A 13,836-nucleotide genomic window follows, 5' to 3' on the forward strand; every position below is an offset into this window, starting at 1 on the left:
TTATTAACAACATAAATGCATAGCCTCGGGAACATATTTTCTCTGGTGTTGAAACATCCCGATCCAAGCAAACCCTTCGTCTTGGAGGTGAACTTGGAGGCTCCCACACCGACCCACACCGACTGAGGTCGGTGTGGGAGCCATTCTATCTCAACTGCAGGGTAAGCCAGAAAAGTCATATCACTCTGCTTTCTTTTCAAAGAAACTTAACTCTGCAGAGAGGAACTATGGACTTGGAAACCGGGAATTGCTGGCGGTAATACTCGCATTTGAAGAGTGGAGACACTGGCTGGAGGGCGCCGCACACCCGTTCCAGATCCTCACGGACCATCGAAATCTGGAACACATACGGGCCGCTAAATGTCTCAACTTCAGACAAGCCAGGTGGGCGCTATGTCTGACCCGATTCAGATTCACTATGTTTTACAGACACGGTACCGAGAATGCCAAGGCAGATTCCCTCTCTCGAATGCATGAGAAGGGATAGAACAAGGACCTAGGGGGTCCCATTCTCCCCCCAGAGCTCATCGTAGCACTGGTGTCATAGGATATCGACGAGGACATACGGAGGGCGCTACTCAGTTCACCTGCTCCCCAAAATGTACCACCCGGACGCACCTATGTTCCAGATGCCTTCCGAGAATGCCTCATCACCTGGGTCCATACAAACCCCTCCACAGGTCATCCAGGTACTGCCCGCACTATCCATGCACTTTCCCAGAAGTACTGGTGGCCCAACATGTCAGCAGACATCAAACGGTATGTCGCCTCCTTCTCTGTATGTGCGAAGACCAAGGCTCCCCGACAAGCGCCTGCAGGGAAGCTCCTCCCCCTTCCAGTGCCTCAGCGACCTTGGTCCCATCTCTCAGTGGATTTCGTCACTGATCTACCCATGTCTGACGGTTATACTACTGTACTGGTGGTAGTAGATCGTTTCTCCAAGGGCTGCAGATTCATCCCATTAACTGGTCTACCCACAGCATTCCAGGTCGCTGAGGCACCGTTTTAACAGGTCTTCCGACACTATGGTCTTTCGGAGGACATCGTCTCGGACAGGGGACCTCAGTTCACGTCGAGGGTGTGGAAGGCACCGTCAGTCTCACATCAGGATATCGTCCACAATCCAATGGCCAGGTGGAGAGAACCAACCAGGAACTGGGGAGGTTTCTCCGCAGCCATTGTCATGACAGGCAGGGTGAGTGGGCTCGATATCTGCCTTGGGCGGAATACGCTCAGAACTCTTTTGTTCACTTTTCTACAGGGCTCACTCTGTTTCAGTGCATTCTTGGATACCAACCAGCCCTTGCACCTTGGACACCTGCTGGGACTGATGCTTCTGCAATGGATGAGTGGTTTAGGCGAGCTGGCAAAGTTTGGGATTTGGCTCACGTTAGGCTCCAGCGTGCAGTGAGATGACACAAATCTCAATCAGATCGTCGACGGAGTGTGGCACTTGTCTACCGCCCTGGGTATCGAGTATGGCTGTCCACAAGGAACCTCCCTCTCCGCCTGCCCTGCCGGAAGCTGAGTCCCCTGTTCATCGGACCTTTCAACGTCCTTCGGAGGGTCAACGACAGGATTCCGTCTCACTACAGGATTGCACCGACGTTCCACGTTTCCCTCCTTAGGCCTGTTCTCCCTGGACCCCTGGCGGATAATGTGCCTCGAGGCCCGCCTCCTCCTCCTCTGTTGCTGGATGGCCACGAGGTCTACGCCGTGAGGGACCTCCTTGACTCCAGGATCCGACGAGGTCGGATTCAATACCTGGTGGACTGGGAGGGATACGGCCCTGGGGAGCAGAGTTGGGTTCCTGCTGGGAATGTCATGGACCCTTCTTTTATACGGGACTTTCACCGCCGCCGCCCGGATCGTCCTACTCCGCGTCCTCGGGGTCGCCCCCCTAGGCGGGAGCCGCAGGTCCGAGGGGGGGGTTCTGGCACGGATCCTCCTCTTGCACCCCTCAGACGGTCTAGTTCCCCAGAGTACTGAGGACGGCGGAGGAACACGGACCAACTCACACCTCATTATTGCACACACCTGTACATCATCATCAATTACACACAGTATATAAACCCTGTTCAGACCAGGCACTGTTGTGGGTAATTGTCTTTGCGCTACACTATGCAATGCAAATAATGTTTGTAGTTGAAGTCCTAAAGTACAAGTCAAAGTGCTTCACCTGCCTTTGTCTTCTCATTCCTTACTGCCAAGGATCAAAGGGTCTCGTGACAATTGCGGGGCGGCAGGGACGGACTGGGAGTAAAAATAGGCCCTGGACTTTTATCCAGACCAGCCCACCAGAACCGGCCCCCTGTATAGCTAAGCCACCACAGCTTCCTGCTAATGCATGCATAGTCTGTATTTGATGTGATGCTAGTTCGGGAGTTTGATACTTAATGGCCAACTTTTTTGGCCTTTATTTGAGCGCAAAATAGTTTATTGAGCCTTGTGTAAAATAAGAATGGCTGTTTTTTTATTGGTAAAACCGTGTCTGGTGAAAGTCGTCTTTTTTTTCTCTTTATTTTTCAGCCCCACCCTTACGTTTCTTATACTCGTTTTCCATCGTTATTCTTCTCCCGGTGTTCCCGATGGCCAGTCCGCTACTACGGGGCTATTCCACGGTGGTGGATTTTAAAGTCATATCATTTTAAATTCTTGTGCTGTCAGTTAGGGGGTGCTGCAGCACCCTCAGCACCCCTACTTCCCGCAGCTATACATAAATGTATGTATTTATTTAAATAAGTTTGAAGCTCATGATTCGTAGCCTACCCAATGTTTCTAGTTGGACTTGGACCTCTGTTGACGTGTCTGGCTCTGGCACACGCGTCTTTTAGTGCCTTTCTGAAGCCAAGCTAACATAATTTTCTAAAACTGGTTGTTCCCATCCTTGATTGTGATTGGCTATATCGCGTTCCATGCCGTTGTAAAATCCAGCATAACCTTACAGGTTGTCCTCATAACATTCTTTAACATTCCATATTACTGCGCATCGAATATTTCTTTATAACATCTGGCTGTTGCTAGGCAACGATTTATGTAGGAACTATACTTAGTGTAGTGGCGGAAGAATGACGGTTTATTATTTATATATTTTGTTTATAATTGTTTTTATTTATGAAACCATATCAAATATATGTAGTAACAGTTTTAGAAAAGCAATAAGCCCCGCGAGACCGTGTTTTGCGCTTTGCGTCGTGCCTAACAACTCCCCTTACCTGTTCTAAAATCAGCGCAAAACACGGCCTCTTGGGGATTATTACTTAAACTTACAAACGAAAGTCATTTAGATTCTAGGTTTGAAAGCAGCAGTGAAAAATCTGTTTTACTCAGACATTAGTTGATGCCGTCTAGATAACTTTTTGCGAATCGAGCGTACCGGCACGCAAGAAAAAGGTGCCAGTGATGTATCACCCGATGCATGCCTCTCTGGATTGGCACCCCCTCGCGGGAGTGCCAGCGAATAAAAGAGTGAAGGATTTCGTCTTGATATCGCAACTAAACGAAGGGGAGACAGAATTCAAGAGAAGAATGTCGTGTAAATCTGGGTAAATATCAGATGCTATTTACAACACAAAATCCTTAAAATTTGTATTTTAATAAAAAAGTCATTCAAACGCGAACCAAAATTCTTGCTCCTCGACATCGCATTTGAGGAAATAACATTTACATTTAGTCATTTAGCAGACGCTCTTATCCAGAGCGACTTACAGTAAGTACATTCCCCCCGAGGCAAGTAGGGTGAAGTGCCTTGCCCAAGGACACAACGTCATTTGGTATGGTGTGGAATCGATCCAGCAACCTTCTGATTACTAGCCCCACTCCCTCACCGCTCAGCCGTCTGACTCTCTCGTCGCTTTTATCCAAAGCGACTTCCAAGAGAGAGCTTTACAAAAGAGCATAGGTCACTGATCATAACATCGAGGTAGTCCCAAACATTGCAAGCAGCCAAAACATGAAGCATACATTGTAAAAAAACTAAACAAGTGCCAAAAGGGAAGACCCATAACAGCATGCAGTTATACAAGTTACAAATTAAAACAACATGAACCACAAAAAGTGCAGGACTGTACCTGTAGAAGAATAATCAACAGTAAAATATTTCAAAGCGAGTACAATACTTAACTTGGTTATTACTAACCTACAAGAGCAACAAGTCACTCAATAAGAGTCGGAAGTGCCGTTGTACTCCCGGAACAAGTGCGTCTTGAGCCTTTTCTTGAAGGTGGGGAGACAGTTAGTGATCCTGATGGAGGTGGGGAGCTGGTTCCACCATTGGGGGGGCCAGGCAGGAGAAGAGCTTGTGTTTGGACCGGGCGGTCTTGAGCGGTGGGACCACCAGGCGGTTGTCTGAAGAAGACCGTAGGTGACGGGTGGGGGTGTAAGGTTGCAGGAGAGACTTGATGTAGTCGGGTGCAGTTCCGTTCACTGCTCAGAAGGTCAGTACCAGGGTCTTGAATCTGATACGAGCATTGATGGGTAGCCAGTGGAGAGAGATGAGGAGCGGGGTAACATGGGAGCATCTGGGTAGATTGTAGGCCAGGCGGGCCGCTGCGTTTTGAATCCTCTGAAGAGGGCGGGTTGCACATGCTGGGAGACCAGCGAGCAGCGAATTGCAGTAGTCCCCAAATATACCCCAGTATGATTACCAAAGGAAATGTATTTTGTGTAGCAGGTTGAAAGTATTTCACATGGCTCTTCTTACTAATGTATAGGTTCAAAGGCATGCGATTTTAATACAGTTAGCCTGCGCGTAGTGTGGGTTACTCAGACGGGTCGAAAAAAACTGCCTTCTGATCCAGAATAAGCTATCAGCTGTCCTGAAAAGGGACCAAAGTTTCACATGCCTATAGTATACAAAAGACAAGTACTAAAACGATCTATCAACTATGTATCAACATCAAAAGACATGTTCTCACCATCAAATCATTTTTAAGATAGGAAATACTACTCTTATTGTTTAAGTCAATGAAATAAATTAAAAATAAAACATAATAAGCCTACTCCTACCATGGACTATTCTGATTTCAGACCTTTCCACCCTATACATTCACATGTATTGCTATTACATTTATGGTATTGAATGTACATAATGCTGTAGTAGAAGGGAAGAAACGTATGCAGGGGGAGAGCATTTCAGGCAGGCCTTGTTTTCCATTTGATGTAAGTGCAATGCACTCCCTGCTAACACTGACTAGGAAAGAGTTACATGCCTAAAAACTTACTGTGCTTACTCATACTAGTTCCATCAGTGTACAGTAAGAATTATTTGATGCTTGGATATACAGAACAGATAATAGAGGGGGGTGCATTTCACGACAGGCTTGTTGTAGTCCTTCTTGCCATGAAATGCACCCCCTGCTAACTCTGACTAGGAAAGTGTCACATGCCTGAAACGTACTGTTGTTACTCATACTAGTGCCCTCTGTGTACAGTAAGAATAAGTTGATGCTGGGATAAACATAACAGACAATAGAGGGGGGTACATTTCATGACAGGCTTAATGCATCCCCTGCTAACCCTGACTAGGAAAGTGTTACATGCCTGAAACTTACTGTGGTAACTCATACTAACCCCATTTTGTGCAATGCACACACTCACCAAACTCACTCATGTAGGTAATCCCCAAATTTAAAGGAAGCCTTTGTTCCACAAAAGTAATATCTTAATGAAAATAAACCGGCCTAACAATGGTTAATGCCAAAACAAATTAAATAACATAAAATATTAAGGAGAGCCTGCCCACTCCCTATTAAGCCCCATTGTACCTAATTTTGTTGCAGTTCCACCAAAGTTCCACTGGGAGTGATCGTGTTCGAGTGCAAAATGAATGGGAGTCTATGGAGCTAAACGGCTAAATTTGTCTCTTTCGCCTGATAGTCGTTGATAAATCTCAGATTTGATTGTAGTTTTTGCATGTTCAACATGGATTACAGGTCAAAAGTTGAATGAACGAGTACTTATGTCCTTTCGTTTTCTTACAGGGTAAGTCGTTGTTGCCCATAACGCACTGGCATTCTGCTAACGAATGCTGATTGGTTAGTAAAGGACTGAGTACGACCAGAGATCCCACTTGATGGCATCCGAAGCAGAACCAGAATGTCGGAGCATTAGCAACAACATTGGCAAGCCAAAACTCTTTCCACCATGTGTATTGACGGGGAGAGCCTAACCTGTCCGCTGTGTTGTCGATGCCTCGAGAGAAAAGTGGAAGTAACCAGAGCTTGCCATCAAGCAATAGCTCTGGTCGTACGATGTGTATGACGTCAATTACATTTTCAAAGGCTTTTTAGAATGGAAAGGCGACTTAAAACAAATCTAACACCCAGCGGTGTGTTTTTTTTTTTGCCTCCCCTTTCGAATTCAGAATTCAAATTACTAGACAAAAAATTATATCCTGAGAAAAGTGGATTTTGAGTGGTATAGCTCCATAGACCTCCATTCATTCTGCACTCGACCGTTAGTGCCCTCATATGGAACTTGAGTGGAACTGCAACCAGTTCAGAACCCGGAAGTTTCCCGAGAGTGGGAGTTCTCTCTTTATTAGACATTCTCTGTTACTGTTGATCATCTGTCCATCATCGTATAAAGCCCGCCCTGGCAATTTCATTGGTCCGTCCCGATTCTGGTTTTCTGTAGTTGTCCCCAATACAAGACCCTCCAGACCCAACTTCCCGAACAAATGTTTTTGTGGGCGCGGAGAAGTTGGGTTGGCAGCCAGGCTAGTCATAACCTCAAAAAACAGATCTCCTCTGCAAGACTTACCAGATGCACAAAGCTGTAATAGAATCCTAGTGCTGCCAGTGTTGTATATTGTAGAGTTTTTATCCAATAATAATTCATAATTCCATAATTCAGCTAGCTTGTGTTGTCAGGTTCTATGAAATATGTCTGAGGCCTTCAGGATCAACAGAGCAGGCTCCCGTGCGCTGTCAGTGAACGGAGACGGTCATTTGCAATTTATTTGATTCACATGACGTCACCGTAGCATTGCGCCGGCATTTTACCGACCAACTCGTCTCAGTCTCTGCAATATGTCGTGCAGTTGGCTGCAACAACAGCCGAAAGAGGAACCCCGGACTCTGGTATTTCAATACCAAAAGATTAAAGGCTAATTCTCCTACTATTGTTATGATGGATAGCATAATGATAGTTGGATCTTCTGTAAACCTTGTGTAGGCCTCGTTTCCCTTCCCTTCATGTTCTTCCAATGAGTAGGCTATGAACACACCTCAGGGCTCGACACATCTCATCCGCTTGTCTGGGACAAGTGGATTTTTTTGAAGGGCAAGTGGAAGAGAAATGTACTTGCCCCACTGGAAGATAGATAGAATGTTGGGATATTTCTTTAACCAAGCCTGTTTCATTTGTCATTTTCCTCAGAAAGCAACCTCTGTTAGCCAGGCTAGTTTTGCTCATTTCACTAGGTCAGGCTATTTAAAGGTCTGGGACAAGTGACTTTTTGCATGGAACGTAATTGCCTCAAAATGTCACGCCCTGCATTTGACATTAAAGAACAATGTCCAAATTAATGACAGCTCGCTGTGAGTTAAGTTGCACTAAAATGAGTGCTAGCTAGTTGTTAGCCACGAGTTAAGTTGCACTAAAATGAGTGCTAGCTAGTTGTTAGCCACTTAGCTAACAACTCGCTACCTAGTCAGAGTAAACTACCACCAAAATCCTATATTAGATTTTTTTTTATACTTACATTTCCCATGATTAAATATAAGTCCTTGGTGGCCAGATGGCGCACTTTCACGTCATTCACCCATCCAGCCACAGTATATTAATAATCATCGGTACTCTTGAAAGCCTTCAAGCTATCCGCCTTCAAGCTATCCGCACAGTATGGGGAGGGGTTAGCATAAAATAAATTTGTATAGATCTGTCATGGAAAGCCAATTGGGGCAGGGGCAGATAATAAGGGACAAAAAAAACTGCAGGTAACAAATCAGGATCGGAGCCTAAAATTGAAATGTTCTCGAGTCATCTCTGTCTCTCTCTCTCATTCAAATGGGCAGTGTGGGAGTGTGGGCGACCATACTGGGCAAGATCGGTCGTCAATAGACCAATTATCACCCTACGTCACACAACTGTCAAGCAGGCTCAACTGCGCATGTCGGTTGCAAAAGACGAACTTCCCCCCGGTCTATTAGTCTACACTTGGAGTGTCGATCAGGTCATCATATATCTCTGGCCACTGGATTGCAGGGCTTGATATTAACTTTTTGAGGCTCTAGGCCTTTGAACAAATACATTTACGTTTCACTTGTCTATGCACAAAAGTCACTTGACCCCGATACCCTTAAATAGCCTGACCAAGTGATCGGGCAAAACTAGCCTGGCTAAAGGAGGTCGCTTTCTCAGGCAAATGACGAATGAAACAGGCTCGGTTAAAGAAATCCGAGATGCTGGCTATCTTCATCAGGCTCGTATCTACATTAGGCAGTCCTCCCTGACGTTTCTGGTGTATAATGGAGTGAAATACAACATTGTGCACACTGCCAGTCAGTCTGACTGAGGCTAACGTCAGTGTAATGGGGACGCAGTCTCACTCAGATGGCCAGTTTAAACAAATCAGAAAAATAATCTGACCAGCTGACTAAAAGCAAAATTTGCATATCTCTTGAAAGCTGCCCTGCTCGACTTTTTAGATGTAAAATTGACCGTAAAACTGTACAATTATGAACTTTGTGACATGACGTGAAGACATGGTTGCCGCTCGACTATGCGGTCTGTACCGGGAGAATTTTCACTCAAATTTCATGACTTTCTAGACCCAAATCAAAATTCTGATGCGACAGATCAATGGGTAATCGCTTTCTCTCTTACAGGCTGTCCTCCTCGACCTTTTTGGTCTTTTTAAATTAAACTATTTGTATTATCCGTGTGGTCCTTTTGCCATTTAAAATGCTATCCTTTCCCGGTTTTCTGCAACCACGTTGCGCCCGCATCCCGAATGTTTACAATCAAATAATTGGTCTATAAGGCGTTCTATTTGGAAGTGACATAGGTGGCATCTATGAATAGCCAATCAGCTCTCGAGTAGGGATGGGTATCGAGAACCGGTTCCCAGTGAACCGATTTCTTGGAATCGTCAGCCAAATTATTTAACGATTCTGCTAATGGTTCTCTGTGCCGTTAAGCTGCGCAAACTTTTATAGTTTATCAGACTGCAGCAAACATGGCAACCAGCCAGAAGCGTTCTACGGTTTGGTTGTATTTCACGCACAAAATGACAACAATGCCACTTGTAACGCGTGTAAAAAGTATTTTGTCGAAGGGAGGAACTACAACAAATATGAAGAAGCATTTGAACACATCATGGAATGAAGTTACTGGAATGTCATGTGCAGGGCCGCGTTTGTGCAATGGGCAGGAGGGGCTGCTGCCCCGGGCCCCGGCCACTAGGGGGCCACGGCACAACAACAAAAAACACACACACAAAAAAAATTCTTACAGGGTAAGTCGTTGTTGCACATAACACGCTAGCATTCTGCTAACGAATGTTGATTGGTTAGTGAAGGACTGACTACGACCAGAGATCCCGCTTGATGGCATCCGAAGCAGAACCAGAATGTCAGAGCATTAGCAACATTAGCAACAACATTAGCAAGCCAAAACTCTTTCTAGCATGTGTATTGACAGGGAGAGCCTAACCTGTCAGCTGTGTTGTCGATGCCTCGAGAGTAAAGTGGAAGTAACCAGAGCTTGCCGTCAAGCAGTAGCTCTGGTCGTACGATGTGTATGACGTCAATGCCATTTTCCAAGGCTTTTTAGTTCAAGTTCAAGTCTTTTATTGTCGGGTACACAGAACAACACAAGGTTAGACTGGGCACTGAAATTCTTAAGACAAGACAACGCAAGCACCTGGCATAACATAACATATAAGTACACGGAACACAATTTACATCAATGCTGAGCTTAAATAAGTGAACTTCTTACATATACAGATAGCAATAAATATCGACTATACTAAGCCTAATACTAAAACTTCCTAAATTACAGATAACAATAGATAGTACACTATACTAACCCTAAATGCACAAGAACCTGTTCCAACCCTATAACCTATTCTAACCTAAGTGGAGTACAGTACAATAGTGCAATGTCAATGACCATACAGGAGCCTGTTGGCGAGGTACAGTGAGGTACAGTAGTGCAAGTTACTGATAGAGCAACCAGTAGCTGAAAGTGACAGTGTATAAGTGACTAGTGTGCAGAAAAACAATGTCCATATCAGTGTCCATTCAGAAGCCTGATGGCCCTTGGGTAGAAACTGTTGTCCAGTATGCGTGTGCGCGACCGGATGCTGCGGTAACGCCTGCCAGAAGGCAACGGGGTAAAGAGACGGATGGGTGGGAACAGTCTCTTAGAATCCTGCCGGCTTTCCTTAGGCAACGTGTGTGGTAGGTGTCCTTTAGGGCTGGGAGCTTCCTGCCGATGATGAACTCAGCAGAACGGACCAGACTTCGTAGGGCCTTGCGGTCCCGGTCTGTGCAGCTCCCATACCACACTGTAATACAACCAGTCAGAATGCTCTCTATAGTGCATCTGTAAAAGTTAGTGAGGATGACTGAGTCCATACCAAACTTCTTCAGTCTCCTCAGGAAGAAGAGGCGCTTACGGGCCACTTTGACCACCTTGTCCGTGTGAACAGACCAGGTGAGGTCATTGCTGATGTTCACCCCGAGGAACTTGAAGCAGCTGACCTTCTCTACTTCCGATCCATTGATGAGTAGGGGTGCATGCTCCTCCTCCTGCCGCCTCCTATAGTGCACAATCATCTCCTTGGTCTTGCTGTTAAGAGAAAGGTTATTGTCCTGACACCATGATGTCAGGGTGTCAACCTCCTCTCTGTAGGCTGACTCGTCACTGTCAGAGATGAGGCCCACGATGGTTGTGTCGTCAGCAAACTTGACAAGGAGGTTGGAGCTGCGCCTTGCCGCACAGTCGTGGGTGAACAAGGAGAACAGGAGAGGGCTGAGCACACAGCCCTGGAGGGTGCCTGTGAGAGAGTTTTAGAACAGAAAGGCGACTTTAAAAAAAATCCAACACCCAGTGGTTCGTATTTTTTTGGCCTCCCCTTTCGATTTCAGAATTCAAATTACTAGACAAAAATTATATCCTGAGAAAAGTGGATTTTGAGGGGTATAGCTCCATAGACCTCCATTCACTCTGCACTCGACCGTAAGCGCCCTCATATGGAACTTGAGTGGAACTGCAACCAGTTCAGAAGCCGGAAGTTTCCTGAGAGTGGGAGTCCTCTCTTTATTAGACATTCTCTGCTCATATTCTGACTAGAATTATGAGTATGACAACGTCAGGCTAGGTTATGACACTAGTGCTCCAAGTACAAGGAATTGTGGTTGAGTCATATTGAATCACATGGTTTAAGCACCTGCTTCACAGATCGGAACATTAGGTGGCGGTGATGCACCTCATAAGCGTTGGTTGCAATCTGTCATTGAAAGTGAAAGAAGAAGAGTCGCAGGCCGGCCGAACAAGAAATAGTGTGAACTAAGCGTTCGTCTCAGCCCTTTGAAGAATCGAAAGTAATGGAACTATGGCTCCTCGAGATATAGAAAAAGATACGCTATTAATTATACAGTGTTTATTTGACGACGATGAGGTCCTGGATCGCTATGGACAAATAGAGACGGATGGACCGATGAGCGACGGTATAGACCCCTATTTGTTTTGTAGTTCGTTATTTCGTACAACCAATGTAAAACCTATAGCCTATAGATGGATTGCAAAGCTGGCAGTCCGGTGTTTTTATAAAATAAAATAAATATCATTCATGGCTTTGTTCACACTGTGCAAAAGGCCTATATAATATTATATAATCATGACAAGGTAAAGACTGGAACTTTGAAAGAATTGAGGAAACAAAATCCTAGGTTTCAAACATGCCATTCACATTAACACTCCAACTCAACACATTCATTATTATTTATGTTTTACAGATGACTTTGATCCAGTTATAATAGCAGATAAACTGAGGCAATTGGCGGATGAGTACAACGATGAGAAGATGGAGCCCCTGATAAAGGCACTGCACCAAGCGACAGCAAACCAAGTGAGGACGGCCTGTTCACTAGGCCTAAATACTTCAGTCTTTGAAGTGGTAAAAACAGACAGGGTGTCAGAGGTCCGAGTTTGGCCAGACTTTATGTAGAAATATCATACATAAAAAGGTTTCCATGTGAAGGTTAAGTTTGTGGTTTTGACTGGGAATCGCATATCCCCATTTAATAAGATTGTGTGATATTACTGGTGACTCCTCACCAGGCGTGGAGCCAGACATTGTAAACATTCAGAGCTTAGCCCAAACCTAGGACGTAATATAGGTCTGATGTGATGCTAGATAGGGACTTCCACAATGAAATTAAGCGTGCTTACATTTACATTTAGTCCTTTTAGCAGACGCTCTTATCCAGAGCGACTTACAGTAAGTAAGGGGACATTCCCCCCGAGGCAAGTAGGGTGAAGTGCCTTGCCCAAGGACACAACGTCATTTTGGCATGGCTGGGAATGGAACTGGCAACCTTCAGATTACTAGCCCAATTCCCTAACCGCTCAGCCACCTTACTCCCCCACGTAGGGTGTGAGCAAATAATTTTGTCATTCATTTGAGCGTTTTTTTGAGCTTTATGTAAAATAAACATTAAGTTGGACTACCGCTCTGGATAAGAGCGTCTGCTAAATGACTTAATGTAAATGCAATATTTTTGTATTTGTCGAAAATGACAACCCAAATTTTAACCTAAAATATTCAGAGCTTTTGAGAGGCTCAAGCCCCGGAAGCCACCACACCCCCGCTCCGCCCATGCTTCTGACTGATGGTTGGTCTTCCATGTAGAGTGGTATCAGTGGTAACTAGTGCTGTCCTCCACCAGGCCGTGCAGGTGTTTGGGGAGGCGGTGGAGACGCTGTGCCTGGCCTCATCCCAGCGGGAGCTGTCCTCTGAGCTGCAGCTCCTCAGGGCCTCCGTGGCACTGGGCCGCTACGTGAAGAACAACTCTCCCCAACTCAAAAGCAAGGTGGCGGGTGCCATGGCAACCTTCCTCAACACTCGCGTGGTAGGCTGGGTGCGTGATCAGGGAGGATGGGTAGGTGACCATCTTCCAGTACGATTGCTTATTATAATTCTACCAGTGTTTCCCCTAGGATTTTTTTTAGCAGTGGGGGCAGGTCTGTCCCCCCCCCCTCCCCCTCGGCCGAAATAAAGTTCTAACCCTATATTTTGGAGTAAGTTAATGTAATAGTCCAGGGGTGGCCAACCCTGGTCCTCGAGAGCCTCAGTCCTGCATGTTTTAGATGTTTCCCTGCTCCAGCACACCCGATTTGACATCTAAAACATGCAGGACTGAGGCTCTCGAGGACCAGGGTTGGCCATCCCTGTAATAGTCTAATAACAAATGTAATATTATATATATTGTTGTCCTATTTTACGTAAAGCAATACAGTTAGGCTACTTAAAGTATGTTCTAAATGGCAGAAATATGCTGCCAATTAATAATTGACGTAACAACTTATTGTAAATGGTCAGTAGCCTAGCCTATCGATCAAGGTACTCGAAAGCATGTACACTGTCTGCTTCATTTGATCTTGATAGGCTAAGCATTCTGTAGCAAATGATAAAAATATACCTACTATTAATAAAAACTACTTCAGCATAATAATGCACCTAAAATACAAACGTGAGCAAGGCCAGCAATCGCTATCGAATCAACAGACATGCAATTATGCTAGCAGGGGAAGAATACAAACAAGGAAAATCACCAGTTAACTTAAATTTGCAATGACTGTAGACTAATACAATAACAGGCTTTA

Source organism: Hypomesus transpacificus, chromosome 9, assembly GCF_021917145.1.
Source record: "Hypomesus transpacificus isolate Combined female chromosome 9, fHypTra1, whole genome shotgun sequence".
Lineage (NCBI taxonomy): Eukaryota > Metazoa > Chordata > Actinopteri > Osmeriformes > Osmeridae > Hypomesus > Hypomesus transpacificus.